The following is a 16,197-nucleotide window of genomic DNA, read 5'->3' as shown; positions in this document are numbered from 1 at the left end:
GTTGGCGAAACAACCACTAGATCGTCCCACTGACCACTTGCCTGAGACCACTGTTTCGCCAACCATTCCTGCATGGGACGCATGTGCAGGCGCGTGTGGGGGACCAGGTAAATACATGACGCCATCATGCCCAGTAAACGCATTGCTTTGCGTACCGTTATTTGGTGACCGGACTGATATTGCGGAATTTGCAGTACTATATTCCGAATTCTTTCCTCTGAAGGAAAGGTCAACCCCTCTTGAGTATCTAGGATTGCTCCTAGGAACTGTTTGGAGGTGCTTGGCACCAGGCTTGACTTTTTCTCGTTGATTGACAAGCCTAATTCGTGGAGGAGGTCGATAGTCCTTTGAATGTTTGTCCTGCAAATTCCTGGGGTTTCCCCAGTTATGACCCAGTCGTCCAGATAAGGGTACACCGGGATTGCCTCCCTGCGTAGGTGTGCAGCTGCCACCGCCAGTACCTTGGTGAATACCCTTGGTGCCGAAACTATCCCGAAGGGCAGTACCTTGAATTGGTAGTGCCGACTGTCCACCTTGAAGCGCAAGTACCTTCTGTGCGCTGGGAACATGGAAATATGAAAATAGGCATCTTTCATATCCAAGGTTGCCATGTAATCCCTTTTTTAGGAGGGGGATTACCTCTTGTGGCGTAGTCATACGAAACTTTTGGGGCTTGACATACTTGTTGGCAGGCCGTAAATCCAATACTGGGCGCATTGTCAAATCTTTTTTTTTGGCACAAGGAAGTAAGTTGAATAAATACCCTTGTTTACCTGGTGTCCCGGGACGAGTTCTATCGCGTCCTTTGCTAGCAGAATGGCGATCTCCTAGAGGAGAATCTTCTGATGTTCTAAAGAGTGTACTCTTTGTGTGGATACTGTTGACAGCACCCATCTGTCTGATGTGATCCCTTCCCAAGCCTGGGTGAAGTTGGAAATGCGTCCCCCTACTGGGGTTGCGTGAGAAGGGACCCTGAACTGTGCGTCACTGCTTTGGTGGAGGCGTGCCGCCTCCTTTGCTGGGGCTGCCTCTGCCTTTACCACGTCCTCTCCTATTACCCCTGCCGTAACCCTGGGTAGACTGTTGGCTGTTGTTCCACTGTGTACCCTGCCCCTGGGAATAGTTAGATCCTCTGGGAATTTTGGCCGCGTGGGCGACGAAAATTACTATTCCCTCTCCGTTTAGGGGGTTTATTGGTTAACTGGCCAAGGGACTTGAGTGTCTCGTATTCGTCCTTGGCATTCTTCAGTGCGTCCTCGACCGCCTTACCAAACAGATCGGCTTCCACCGGTTTGTCCAACAATGATGCCTGGGTGTCTGCCTTAAAACCAGACTGCTGTAACCACGCATGTCTCTTGATAACAGTACCTTCTATCAATCTGCCTGCGTTGTCCGCGGCGTCAAAGGTTGCTTTTAAAATGCAACCAGACACGGCTCTACCCTCTGCGGAAATCCGAGCTAACTGGCCCTTTAAGGGTTCTGGTGCAGAGGCTATGAGTGCCGCAACTTCTTCCCACTGATGGCAGTTGTAGCTGGCCAACAGGGTGGTGGAGTTTGCAATCATTGCCTGATAGGCGGACGTTGAGGCTACTTTCCTGCTGAAACCATATAGTTTTTTGCTCTCCTTGTCTGGAGGAGCTTCGGACGATGACAAGGGTGTTCCAGCCCTCTTACGAGTGTTAGTGACAACTAGGGAGTCTGGCTTCAGATGTCCTCTTATATAGAGAGGGTCAGACTGGGCTGCCCTGAAAAGTTTTTCAACTCTGGGATTGACTGCTCTGGTGAGGTTCGGGTTCACCAAGGACGGGTCTATTCTTCGCTGAATAGACTTAAGGATAGGGATGGTCTGGGCAACAGGCCTCCTTTCTCCCACTAACTCCTCGGCGAAGTCCCTCTCCTCCTGGACACCGTGGGTGTCAATATGGAAATGTTCTGCTGCACGTGCGAGAACCTCGTTCAGGAGGGGTTGGTTATCGACAGGGGAGTCGGTAACCGGGGCTTCCTTTTCTACTGGGGAATCTATTCTGTAGGTTTCAGGGTCCTCCTTCTCTTCTTGGTCCTCATCGTCCCCATAGTAGCCCGTCCCGGTTTGCTCTTCTACCATGCCAAAATCTTGGTCCTCACCAAAGGAGGTTTCTCCTTGATACAGTGAGTATGGCCGTGAGTATGGTTGTACCTCGAAGGGGTCTGTAGACCTCATCGGTGTCTCAAACCGGGGCTTCTTACTCGGGGGGGATAGGATCATTAGAGCCTGAGGGAGTAGCCCCTTGTGGATCATATGAAAGGAAATGGTCTGGATTTTTATTGTAAAAGTCTGCTAAAGAAGACATCCTTGACATGACCCTATCTATGTCATCACTGGACCATTTTTTGGAACTGGGAATGACTCTCAGAAAGTTTTGGAGATTTATCTTGAGTAGATTTGCTGGTTTTTGAAATATCAGCAGACCTGGTCTTTGTCTGCCTGTTTAGGAGTGGAGTGTTTCACAGGTATGGAAGAGTGCAGAGGCTGCTTCTGCTGTTTTCCCCCCTCCCCGTGAGTGGAAAAGTGTTTTCCCTGTTCCTTTGTGGCTCCGGAGGTTTTCGACGCCTGGCGTCGAGGATCGGGGGTAGAGTCCCTGTCCTTCGAACGTGGGGCTGCGCTGATCTGGTCTCCGGGTTCAGACTCCTGGAGTGCGGACTGGGGGTGGAAGTCGTCTTCGTCTTCCGACGATCGAACTTCATTAGCCTAGGGAGCGAGGCACTCTTGGCAAGAGTGGATGATTGCCTGGAGTCATGCGGCGATCTCGAACGCCCAGAGGACACCGATTCGGACCGTTCTGTCTGTGCCCCTTTCTGAGCACTCGACGTCGTCGAGTCTCGGTTGGACTTCGTGTGTTTAGTGTGGGTGGTGTGTGAAGCGCCTGTGTCGCCGGGGGTCTTCCCCATAGCTGCCCTGTCGGACAACCTTCCGAGGTCGGGGACCTGCGCTCGGCAGTCTTTCGACGCCGTAATGCCCTCGCCGTCCGAAAGCACGGCGTCGCTGCCATCGCTGAAGGCGCCCTCCGCTGCCATGGCCTCCTGCCTGGCGTGGTGGGCCCAACGCTTTGTCGAACGGTCCCCAAGTGTCTTAGGTTTAAACCTACTACACGCTCTGCAGTTCGCTTTGGGGTGGTCCCTCGGCAAGCAGAGATTGCACGTGGCGTGCCCGTCGACCCAAGGGTATTTGCGATTGCACTTGGGGCAGAATTGAAAAGGGGTACCCTCCATATGCACCTTGAGGCAGCGGGCTGTTAAGTGTAGGAAATGTATAAGGTGTACCTATATACCAAGAGTGTAGAGTATGTCCAACCCCCCACTCTCCCTACTTGCAGGGCCGAGGCCAGAGGCCTTCCGAGGCCCAAATCCGTCGTGCAGCAGCCGATGGTCGATTTCTTCTCCAGCCGGCGTCGAGTGTCGAAGTTCGACGTTGGGATGGGGAAGGATGTCAATTAATCAATATTTTAGCAAAAGTATGGCTAAGGCCAGGGGACTCCGCGAAATGCTTCCGACCAGTATGGCGGAAAAAAACAATATGAGGATCCTAGACGCCTGAGGGATCTTGGGTACAGTGGACGTCACACTAGGGATAGTATTACTGGAACGCCCTGTGTCGACGCCCATTTTTGAGTTTCGAAAAACAAACTAATACTCTGCAGCTTCCACTAGATGTCGGCCTATGCACAGCATGTGATCTAAGCAGATTCCACAAGCCTCAGAAATTATATACATATATACACACCCAGGGATCAGGGAATACACTCTTCTCGGAGGTGCACGGTAGTGCCTCCAGGACAGATTATATAATGGCCACCTATAATATACTAGGCGGAGTGTCTGGGGTGTCCATCCTCCCCCGGACCCTCTCGGATCACTCGCCGGTCAAGCTGTGCCTGGAATTCTCCAAGCCCTCTCCGGCACTATTATAGGTTGCGCAGTATTCTGAAAGATAAATAGCCTGGCTTCCCGCAAGCCCCGGTCCCACTTCCTATGCAGAGTCATTTGATCAAATATATATATATATATATATATATATAGACTGCAGATGTAGAATGATACATCACAAGTTTGAGCACCAGTGCCATTATTTTCTGCATACTCTGCATGGGTTCCAGACAGATCGCCTGCCTCTAAGATGTGGGGCAGTCTCTGCAGACTTCTATCATGTAGCATGGCAATGCCCCAGGATTTGTGCGTTTTGGGACTCCATAGAGGAGGCAATTACTAGTATGTTACCATCTGCGAGGGATTATGAACCAGAACTGTGGCTACTGGCTCCGATTGAGGGAGGATCCCGTACTGAGAAAAAAAAAAAAAAAAAACAAACAAAAAGTATGGGGGTGGCCACAGTGATGGCCAAGTCTCTCGTGGTGAGGGCTTGGGCTAGACCTGCTGCCCCCACATTTTCACGTTGGCTAGACTGCATGCGCCTGTGCGAGCAGAGAGAACCAGGAATGCACGACACTCCCTGCCTCCAGTCGCCCATTTGACTATTGCCCTACCCCTCCCCCCTCCATCAGGAAATACCCACTTGAAAACGATCAGAAGCTATAGGCTCCGGAACCCGCCATGAGTTAAAGGCCCATTGTCTGCAGATTAGAGCTGAGCCCATGGATGCAGTGGTGTGTCTAAATATCTCTAGATGATACCAGAATAACCTCAACTGAAATATGTTGCTGCTGTTTAAAATGTACCTATGTGAGTGCAGGGAGGAGGGTGAGGGGGGGTAAGTTGGGTTGTATGGCTTCTTGATGTTTGTTGCAATAAAACAAAGAAAGGTTAAAAAAAAAAAAAAATACTGCAGTGGACTGGTCCGATCACCACCTCATCAGTTTCACACTCTCCCTAGAAAAGAAGCCACACTAGACCTCAACAACCCTGGACACCATTGAAGTTAGAAACAAACACAACCCAACGGTAGAATGCCTTGGGCCACTACTCAAGGATGCCTCATCTTCCCTGCCCTCCCAGAGCAACAACCCTAATATTCTTGCCGACTTCTACCACAAGTGTCTCAAAACCACCATCGATGCGCTAGCCTCACTCAACTAAATCCTGACAAATGTACCACATTCTGGTTCAATGGGGAACAGTAATACTAAGGCAAAAAAAAATATATATAAAATAGATCTCTAACACTTTCACAAAAAAATACATTATCCCCAGATTCCTCTAAAGCACTGGCTGAAGCCAACACAGCCTACAAAGCAGCCATTATCTCCCACACAGCCAATGCTCTGAACGCATCAGCAACGCATCCTCTAACTCTAAAGAACTCTTCACAATTCTTAGACAATTGGAAAATCCCATCAAATACTCAAGTGAACACTAGTAATGTCTGGTGTACCACTATACAAGATGCTCTAGCGAGCAAAATACAACTACTTCAAGGCAAAATACTTTCCAAAAGAAACTCTGGCCAACAAAAACCTCATTCACCATTGACAGCGCCATTCAAACATCCAATAATCAATTCAAATTCACCCCAGTATCTCAAGAACAAGTACTAGACATCATAACCAAACTAAAAACCTATCTGCAAAGGAGACAGTTTCCCAGCACACCTAGTAAAGTTATGCGATCCGACCCTCACCCCAATCACCAATTTTGTCAGTGCATCATTCAGCACCAACACAGTCACACCTAGCAGCAAAGAAGCCTGGGTACACCACTCCTCAAAAAAGAAAAAAAATTCCCCTGGACCCCTCAACCCCCACCACCTACCGGCCAATTACTACAGTTCCCTGCTTATTGAAGATCGATGAAATAGCCTATGCACAAGTACAATCCCACTTTGAGGAAACCAATCTCCTAGGAGCAAGCCAATCGGGCTTCAGGCCTAACCATAGTACAGAAACAGCTCTCCTTGATCACAAAATACAGATGGATGCCATTAGAGATGCTGGTAAACTATGCATTCTCTTACTACTAGATGTATCTGCTGCTTTCGATCTCGTGGATCACAACAAACTATGTGCCACCCTCTCCAACGACTTCCAATTCTCTAGATGCTACTCTCTGGATTAAATCCTTCCTAGCAGAACGCACTTCCAGAGTTTCCACCGGCAGGGAAGCCGCAGACCCTATACCAGTACCATTAGGAGTCCCACAAGGTTCATGCCCATCACCCACCTTGTACAACGCGCATACTAAGTTGTTATTCACTGCCCTGGATCCAACAGGTGTCATCTACACCATCTTTGCGATTACACCCAGATTCTGAGAATTACGACCAGGACACTGATGGCATAGGCTTTGTTGATCATGAAATTCAAAAAAAAAGTATGGCAATAAACAGCCTTTGTCTCAACGATGAAAAGGCAGAGATCCTCATCGGGGGCTCCACTGCCAAAATAAATACCCTCCATACTCATTACTCCACAAACACCATCAACGGTACATGTTTGGGGACATTTTCAGTCTCCAAACATGTTAAAACACTAACCATTTACATGGATGCCAATCTAACTATGTCCAAATACATCAACGCCCTCTCCTCTACCATCGCTTACATGTCTAAACTCATTGAACTAAGCTGTAAATTTCGAACACCGCTAAACTGTACGACTCTCGCCAGGGCAGTCATACTTTCAAAGTTAGACTATTGTAACGTGCTTCTGCTAGGAACCTCCAAGAACAACCTCTCCAAACTACAAAATAAAGCTCTGAGGGCAGCCACTGGACTAAAAAAATCTGATCATATCTCCACCAGCAGAAGGGAAGCACATTGGCTGCCCATCAAAGCCAGAATAATCTTCAAGACACTGTCACACATCAATGTCTTGCTAAAAAGGCCCTGTTGTGCATCAACACTGTCAACATGAACAAAGCCAAAAGATCTTTAAGATATAACAACAAGGTTCACCTCAACATTCCTCAATTCAAATGCTCCAGAGCCGGAGGAAGTAGCTTCCCAGTCATGGCTCCTAAACTCTGGAACTCACTTCCTCTAGCCGTTAGATCCGAGCCATCACTCCATAAATTCAAGAGGTTACTCAAAACTCTGCTCTTCAATAAAATTTGAGCCAAATCCCCCATACCCAACAGGCTAGAAATTGTTAGGCAACTATGCTGAAGAACTATCTACACCTTATTTATTTAGATTTGTAGAGCGCACGGCAGCCCGGGGGCATCGTGGCGCTTGTTACAATGTCTTGTTACCTTACCGATTGCCTATAATGATGTTGGATTTTACTGTACAGGTCGCATGAAATGTTTCCTTTTACAATTCATTAGGCTGTATGTGCCTTGTTCATGCTCCATAATTCTGTTTACTGTATACACTTGATGTCTGCAACTACGCTGGTACCCAAGGGTTTGGGTGTACTATAAATGCAATAAATACAATTCTGGTAAACCTTTGGGAAGCTGCTACTGTGGTTGCTAGAGGGAAGGCAATTTAGCACAAGAGGAAAGCCCTTGGAATCCACCCAAACAAAGGAGCCAAATAATGTGGCTCTCAAAGGGTTCATTTTCTGACGAGGTGTTGAAGGCCATCTTGAGCCACAATTAAAATGCAAACAAACGACATGTTTCCCCAAAACTAAGCAAAGCATCTATTCGTATTACAGAGGCAAGAGATGCTTACTGCTCCACGACCATCTGGGCAGCCTCTTACAGGGGCAAAACCCCCTTAGAAGTGGTCAAGCATTGTACAGAACCGTCATCTGACCCAGAGGTGCCTGCTTTGCAGGATAAACGCAAATGGAATCTACAACTTTTTTTATTGAACAAATATACAAAAATCGAACAGATCAATGAATCAACCTCATACAGAATTGCCCAAAGCATACACACTACCCCCTCTGGATCGAATTCTTTGCTCTCTCCCCCAGATGTCCTAAAAACAATCGGCTCACTCATACCTACCACTTACTCTGACAGCCTCTATCCTTAAACACATGATGTACCCAGCACTAAAAGCACTCCTTTGCATCATTTTTGCCTCCTTCACAGAAGGATCAGTCAATGACACCATCAAGACAGGTCTCATACGATCTCTTCCGAAAAGAAAACACTGTACAAAGAAGATTGGCCAACCACCAGCAGATGACCAAACACCCCCTCATGGATAAGGGAAACTCACGCCTCCTCGAACTCTCGGCACATTCAAGATTGTAGTTCACCACATACTCCTCGTAGACGGGATAGGATTGTCTGGCGCCGTCCTGAAATGGTTAACCTACCTCTTCGTCAGATACCAGACTGTCCAAACGAACAGATTGCATTCATAAGGACCATCTCTAGTGGAGTCCCCCAAAGCTCAATTCGCTCACTGATCCTTTTAAACCTTTACATAGCCACAATCCTCAAAGATCCAGATATAGCCATCCACCAATATGTGGACAATACTCCGTTTTACATGGGAGGAAAAAGTCCAAAGGGATTCAGTCATCTCTGTGATAACCTAGCAATTACCCATTCCTGGGGGTCAACCGCCTACCTCTAATTTAACCAAACCAAGACCAAATTGGTTCATTGGTCCCCATGCTAAAAAACAACTTGTCCAACAATGGCTCAATAATATGGTCCTAGAAGAAATGTAATCTGCAACTCTCCTTAGGCTTCATTATTGACAGCAGCCTGTCCTTCAAGAAACACAGCCAAGGAGGCCCAATTAGTCTGGCTCCAAATCTCCACCCTTGGTAAAAATCAAACCCTTCCTCCCGCCGCTTGACTTCCAGTCCATAGGGAAGGTCCTTGTTGTCTTGCACATAGATCGGGGGGGGGGGGGAAATGCCCTCCCGACTGGGCTCCCAGCGGCTCACTTGGCTCCCCTAAAAGCAGCCCATTATGCAGCAGCATGTCTTAAGGGTGACCAGAAATCTGACTAAAACGCCCATCCTAAACAAACTACATTGGCTTCTTCTCCAGGCCAGGATATTGTTCAAGACTGCAATAGATCAGAGAAAACGTGGTCGAATTTGTGCAGCAGAAATGCCACCACCGGAATTAGCGCCAGAAGTAAAAATGGTATTTCTACTGCATTACAAGTGGAAGTACTACTGAAATAAGGACAAAGATGAATGGTAATTCTGTCCACAAAATGGGCGCAGTTACTGCCACCAAACAGGTGGCAGCAAACACATCCAGGTGAAGGAAATCAAGCCACCCAATTCAGGGTAAGAGCGACACCTTCTATATCCAGGCACCATGTGTTAGGAAAGATTTCTTAATTGTAGGTAATTTTCCTTCCATGTGGCAACCCCTAAACTTTTGGCTGTTTTTCACCCTGCTCTAGACTTTGCCAGAGAAGCGCAGCCTTCTGCCGCACTCCTCTGGGCTTTCGCTCCATTCTTACGGGGAAACTGACATGCCCTTAAGACAGTCAGTACCGGGAAACGTTTTCCGTAGTTCTTTTATCATGTTGCAGCGTTCGCAAAAGAGGGCACTGTTAGCTAAGTTACTGCTCTCTTGGGTCTCTAGTCACTCTACAGGCCCTAGACACCCTCTTTGGATTGTTAACGAACGGTGCAAGTGAATCACGGATGGGACTGGTGGCAGCGATCGTCTTTGTGTTTTTTGAGCGCCTTTTAGCTGTTTAAGCGCGTTTCTCACCCTTAGCCCAAAATGGTGGCCTGGCTTCCAAAATGGCCAGACCACAAGGCTCTTTGTCCTGCCCGCTGACCGTCTTGCCCCCCCTTCACCTTCCCCAGGCCGAGCCGACCCGGGGCCTTCCTTATTTGGGCATGCACTTTCCCGCGAAACACAGATGCTTTCACTGGCTTCTACAGGCCGTGTGTGCCTCCAGGATGTGGGCTGGGATGTCTGGTCCCAATACACATCCTGGGTGCCAGAGAGTCTAGAGTGTCTTGAATGCCTGGGACCACCATGGACCGTGTTAGGTCCACGTATGGCGAGTGTTTTGTGAGCAGATCTCCCATTGGGTCCTCTCCGTTTTGGCACGAAGGGAACTCTGGATAAGAGGAGGCTAGAAACACCACTACCATGTCTATCTCCTGAGTTCTCACGAACGACGGATACAGGAGCCAAGTATCCTGCAACGAAGAGGCTGTACCAAGGAATCGCTGGTGACCTGCCGAAGGACTGCTCCTCTGCACTGCTGTCGCCCTGTGAAACCATTCTGCCACTGATCGAACGAGAAGGCCTGTACTGGTACTTCGACCCTTTGGCATAGTGGGAACACCTATTCTCAGCATCTTCATCATCTCCTGCACGTAAGCCTTCGGAAGCGTCTCTGGGCCATCCAGTGGACTGACCAGCCTAAACAGGAGTCTTGCTCTGTTACCGCCGTCAGGTTGTGTTGTATTCTGAGTCCTTCTCACTCCAGACCTGGGAACGCCAAGTGTACGAATCGTGTGAGAGTGCTAAGTGTACATTGGGCTGAAATACACAGCCGCTTCGTTGCCCTACTGTGGTAACAATCTGTGCGGGTTCACTGCGTTTGGGACATCCTCAACTCTAACTTCTGCTGCTGCGGAATCTACACAACGGCGAGATGTTCCCTGCTCGTATCTGAACCTGCCAGCACTGAAACTGACGCGGAAAAGCCTGGGTCTGCCTACATCGGGGACCGGTGAGTAGCAACGCTAGGAACCGGTCGCCCTCCTGCAGTAGCCTGTAGCTTTTCCTCACTGTGTTAAACAGAACGCCTTTTCCTTGAAGAGACTCCCCTTGGCCCTTTGGCACCAGCGTGTGCAGGTACTTTTGAGCACAAGGCTCCACTCTTCGTAGGGCTCGGACTTCCTTCTAGTTAGGTGGCCTCTGAAGGCGAACTGGGTCTAACGATTACTTGCACTGCCTGTTTTCCTCCCCATCTAGGTGGTCTGCATATTTTGTGCTTCTAACTCTTTAGACCCTTCGGTAATCGTATATATTGTATTTGGTTGTGATGTGTTGGTTTACTTGCGTTTTACCGTGATTCTTTACTATGGTCAATGTTACAAAGGCCTTGTAATAAACGGGTCTATATTTTTAATATAATACCTGCTTAGAGTAATTTGTAAGTGTCCTTGCTTTGTGTGCTCATTGCGGGCTTTCAGTCACCCTCACCCCTCTTGAGATCTAGTCTTGACCGCCGCCATCGCTACCCTGATTGGTCTGGCTTGTCCCGAGGTTACCCTGTTCCAAGAAACTAGGCTGGCCTTCTGAACCTCTGCCCCTCCAGGACGGAGTTCAGAAATCCATCTTAACACCATGAAGCACAAGGAGGTGGCCAACTGAGATCCAGGGACTCCTATACATTGGGCTACAGAAGTTAGCACACAAGCAGCAACAAAGGAACCTACCAGGGCCAAGGTGGAGGAGGCCTGTGGCAAGGATGCCTATTCCCAGAGTCGGACCATCACCTTAGACACTGACAGATGTAGTTGCCAACACTCACCTAAACTACCAAAGCATTGCAGACCTCTCCCTTATACAGCCTGACATTGAAAGTGTCATCAACATACAAACAGCCATAGCACTGCAGCTGAAGCTCAGTCCTGAACTTCTGTGCCACAGGTACACATCAGCAGACCCTCGGCATGCTGCATGGCATGTCACAAGAAACACGTGTACAGGCATGCTATAAATGACATCTTCAAAAGTGCTGAGACAAGTGCTGAAGCACTATGCGCACCTAGACAGCTCTCTGCCCACCACCCCGACAGAAGTGCATGCCACAAAGGAATGATTTTACACCACTGTCGACTTCCCCAATGTAATAGCATCTCTGGACTGCACACGTGGCGTTGGTGGCACCACACATAGCAGAGCATACGTTTTGAAACAGGAAACCATACCATTCCCTAAATGTGCAATGTACATTTGATACAAGCCTCATTGAGACCGACTCCTCTTCCCGTTTCCTGGGTTCAGTTAATGACGCCATGGTACTATGGAGCAGCACACTGCCTGCATACATACATGGAGACCCACAAAGAACAGCAGACTTGGATCCTAGGTGTGTATCCACAATGGTGAAAGTGGAAGCGAGGAGGGTGGTAGTGCAAAGTCCATCATGCACATGTAGCGCACTCTCCTGAGGAATAATCCACATGGCCGCACAAACACCCTGTGCCATGCCCCCACCACACAAAAATCAGTCAGGCTGAAGGGACCACCAATTCCAGAATTGATAGGACATGACTGGAAATACATTTTAGTGGTAGAGCGCCCCCTCTCCCACCCCCTCAGATGTCATTCCCAGCCCATGTGGCCCCCCATGAAAGCAGAAAGTAAGTGCCCCACCATACAACACGCCAACCACTTCCACAGGCACTCATCCAATACACCACAATGGTTAAGAAAAAGCAGCACATGCAACATGCAAAGTAACCATTGGGATGTGCAGGGACAATTGGGGAATGCAGTCTATTGGAGCACAAATGCTGCAGTGCAAGATGGGAACAGGTCACCGTCTATTGTCAAATGCAAGGGAAACTCACCCTGATGGCACTAGAGTGTACTCAAATAACTGCATGAAAGTGACAAGCATGCACCTGGGAATAATGACCATTGCTTAGTTTCAAGTGACAGTCTCATTCCATTTGCAAGAGACACTGGCGAGCCACAACTACCTTGGTTTATTACCCCAATAAGGAAACCTGGGACGCCTCATGAAGTTGCGTACAACGATGTACACAAGGACCAGGGTGTGCATAAAATGCACATTTGGAGTCTTGAGAGGAAGATTCTGGTGCCCTACCAGACTGGAGGGGCACTTATGTACAGTCCAGAGAAGGTTGGGAAGATAGTAAAACTACATGATACTGATCAATATGTACATCAGGAGGAATATACCATTGCCTGCAGAGGAGGAGGAGGAGGAGGTGCCACAGGCAACAGAAGAGGGTGACTAGACATGGGGTGCCAGACCAGCACAGGATGTCTGTGCAGAAGGAAGGGATGGACGTATGCCGCATCAAGAATTGATTATTTTAATCGGACAAAATATCCACACTACACAATTTGAATGTATATAAATCCCTTAATTAAATCAATGGATCTTTATTTGTGATGCAAACTCTAAATCTGCGAAACCCGTGTCCCCCCCTCACTCCCAAACACCCATTGTCCTCCCTTCACAGACCTCAATGTCCACAGACAAGTATTACTTACCACGCTTCCCTGCTCTAGATGGACGTAGGTGCACGCATGGCAGCGCTTTGACTGTCTTGGACTACCTGCAAGGGTTCCCTCTGCTTGGGTGGCAGAAGTGGAGCTAATGGAATCAAGCCAATGAATGTGCTGCAGCATCAGCAGCCAAGCATGTTGCACGGGATCGTTGCCAGCAGATACTCTCTCAGTAAATTCCCACTCTATCTGGCCAACCACTGTATTTGAAGCAGTGGCTTACATGAGGTGTCCACACTGGCGGTCATGTTCCCTTGCCGCCTTACGAGAAGCACCCTGCACTACGTCCTGAATTGCTCGGGATGCTGCATTTGTAGGTCTGCAAGTGCCTCCATTCTTTGCAGCCACTGCTCCATCCTAATGCGCCTTTCCCATATGGCTGGCTGTCAGGGTTTCTTGTCGAAGCTGATCTGGCGAGTAGCTAGGGGGAGAGGATTTCACATAGCGTGTGTATCACACATCATTCCCATTAGCTACAACTATTCATCCTCTGAGCCTATATCTGTGCCTGTAGTGAAGTTGAGGCAAGGGGTTCAGTGCTGGGAAGGGTGTCAGCTGCAGGCATGTGATCCACAGAGGATGCACACACCAGCTGGCATGGAAATGGCGCTGGTGACCAGGCAAGTCTCCCGAGTGCCCATGGCCGTACTGGCAGCGTGAGTGTGCGCGTGCTCGCAGATGTAGTGGGACCAGCTGTCAAAATGGAGGCTTCTTGGCTGGTGTTTTTTTTCCTGGGTTGCCAGACTGTGCACCTTGGGGTGAGGGGAAGCTTTTCATGGCAGTTTGGTGGTGCCTCAGTTGGGGCCTGGCTTGTTTGGGAGCCTGTTGTGGGAAGAAGGAGCCGTGCTCAGTGACATCCTAGTTGTTATTCCCATTCAGTTCAACTATTCAGTCCAGTGGCTTTTCCACATGCATCTGGGATGGGCTGCCTGTAACTGAATACACGGGATGGCTCGATTGTGCTTAGTCACTGTGGATGTTCCCAACTTCAGTCATTGGGGCAGGGAAGCTAGACCACCTGAGACTGCCAGAGAAAATCTGTCCGATTGCCTTAAAGGATGTCAATGTCATGTACTTAAAATGACATCCTACGATATTGGTCAAGCATGCTTTGGGCTCCTATGCCCAGCTGGGTAATGGTAATGGCCTATGGGGTGCAACGGCTTACATGATTGCATGGGGTGACGCTCATTTGGGGCCATGGAGCCATTCTATTCATCCTCAGCAGGTTGAAATGTGCTTCGTGCAAAGTGTCAGGTGTTCACTAGGCGATTCCCATGACAAATCTACGTTAATCTCCTTTCCATCTATTGCGTTTCTTTCCATGTTTGCCAGTCATACTGTAGTGTTAAAGCTCTATGGCTGACAAACTTGGTTGCCATGACTGCCACCAAAAATGAATTCTCCAACATTATGGTAGGGGCACGCCAATGTTTCTCCCCATTTCAGGGCTCAGGGCACTACATTGGTGTTTTGGGAGCAGTTACCTGTGCGGGGACCCGGGTCCCTCTGTCGGCAGGATTTCTACATTGCAGTTGAAGGTATACCACCAACGTCTGGTGTGCTTTCATCATGCAATTCTTGTGGGCATGTTAATAGCAGTGACACCTTTACTGCCATTTTCACCCACCTTAGCATGTTGGGAGGGGGGGGCACAATCTGCTGTGTGACCTGCAGCTGCACACATGACTAGTGTGTATTGTTCTCATATGTACCCTGTATCCTCCCTTCTACTTACCTATGTCAACTGGACTCCCAACTGCTGCGCCAACTCCCCTATGCCAGCCGCATCTATGATGCTGTCCACTTTCTCCTCCCAGTGTGTGAGGTGTATTGGCTACAAGCTTTCTATGCCTGTGGCTGCTTCGCCGTGGCCATTAGCAAGCATAATCCACACGTGCCTTCAAATCATTCCAGCACTTCCTGCAGTCTTCTGCATCACACTACACCATGCCCACCGCCACCACCGTGTCCCTTATTATGTTCCATATAGTGTTGTGTGCATGGAAACCTTCAATTCCTGGCAAACAACCAGGTCCTCCGCATTTGCCACCACCTCCTCTGTCAACACTTCCAATTGTGGGCTGCTTTTCCGGTACCTTCCCTCATCTCCTGGCACCTTTTCCTGTGTGTATTGGATCTGAACAGCTACAGGAAGTGGGTCATTTCAACTGAATTGTGTTTTTTTAAAGATGGCTGCCACCTAGCGTCCCCTGTGCGAAATGACAATTTCCGCCTGTACGTTTCCGGCGATCATAGTAATGCCGATTTTCGGCAGTAATTCCGGATGCAATTGTTACCGTGGATGGGTTGGGCACACTCCTGTCAACCTGTAATCCGACGTTAATTCCAGACACCATGGCGCTAACAGTAATTTCGTCTGCCGGGATTATGAAACTTCCCTTCCACCTTGCAATGGGAGTCATCGTCCATGTATTAAATTAAATAACACTAGGAAAGTAGCAGATGCAAAGGTGGTCTCACAGCTTATTCAGAAGAGCCCTAATTAAACTGCTTCAGAGAATGCAATGCGTGGCCAAAACTGGATTATCCCATTTGCTTCTTTGGAACACGACGGGCTGAGATGTTACCATGAAGTGCCACCAGAATCTTACCAACAGACCTAGTGGAGATTAATTCCCCCTACGATTCACTCAAATTGACGGGTTAATCTCATGCAGGACAGGAGTGAGCAGTTTCATACAGGGGTGTATGAAAAGGTTGGCAAGCCTTTGGCAGGTTGTACAATATTCATTCAGTAAAATAGAACACTCAAGCTAATAAATTCAGTTTTGCCTTAGGACTGAGATACATTTAAGGGTAGCAGATGCCATAAAGGTACATTTTCTTTCAAAAACTTTCAAACAAAATATGTTCTCTCAGTTATTAGATGTGGATATGTTTGGACACTTGAATGCAATATGTTTTGCGAAAAATCACTATTTGGGTACGGCATTGGATCAGTGTAGAGAGAAGAAAGAAAAAGGTGAAGTGGCTGGAAAAATGTGTGAGGCCGCAAGAGCCACTGTAAAAGCAAAACACAATTAAGGTGTAATGGAGAATGTAAAGCACAGAAACATTTAAGCAAATCGGGTAAAGTTG

General features: G+C 48.3%; 1 protein-coding gene across 1 annotated transcript in view; it reads right to left on the bottom strand.

The window, feature by feature from the left end:
- TSPAN13 (tetraspanin 13) overlaps positions 1 to 16,197 on the bottom strand; it is a 183,795-nt gene that overhangs the window by 70,459 nt on the left and 97,139 nt on the right. The gene's annotated exons all lie outside the window — the stretch shown is intronic.

The sequence above is a fragment of the Ambystoma mexicanum genome, chromosome 2q (assembly GCF_040938575.1).
Source record: "Ambystoma mexicanum isolate Mex_15411 chromosome 2q, UKY_AmexF1_1, whole genome shotgun sequence".
Lineage (NCBI taxonomy): Eukaryota > Metazoa > Chordata > Amphibia > Caudata > Ambystomatidae > Ambystoma > Ambystoma mexicanum.
Note: the sequence above shows the minus strand (reverse complement) of the source record. Positions and strands in the feature narration are given on the sequence as shown.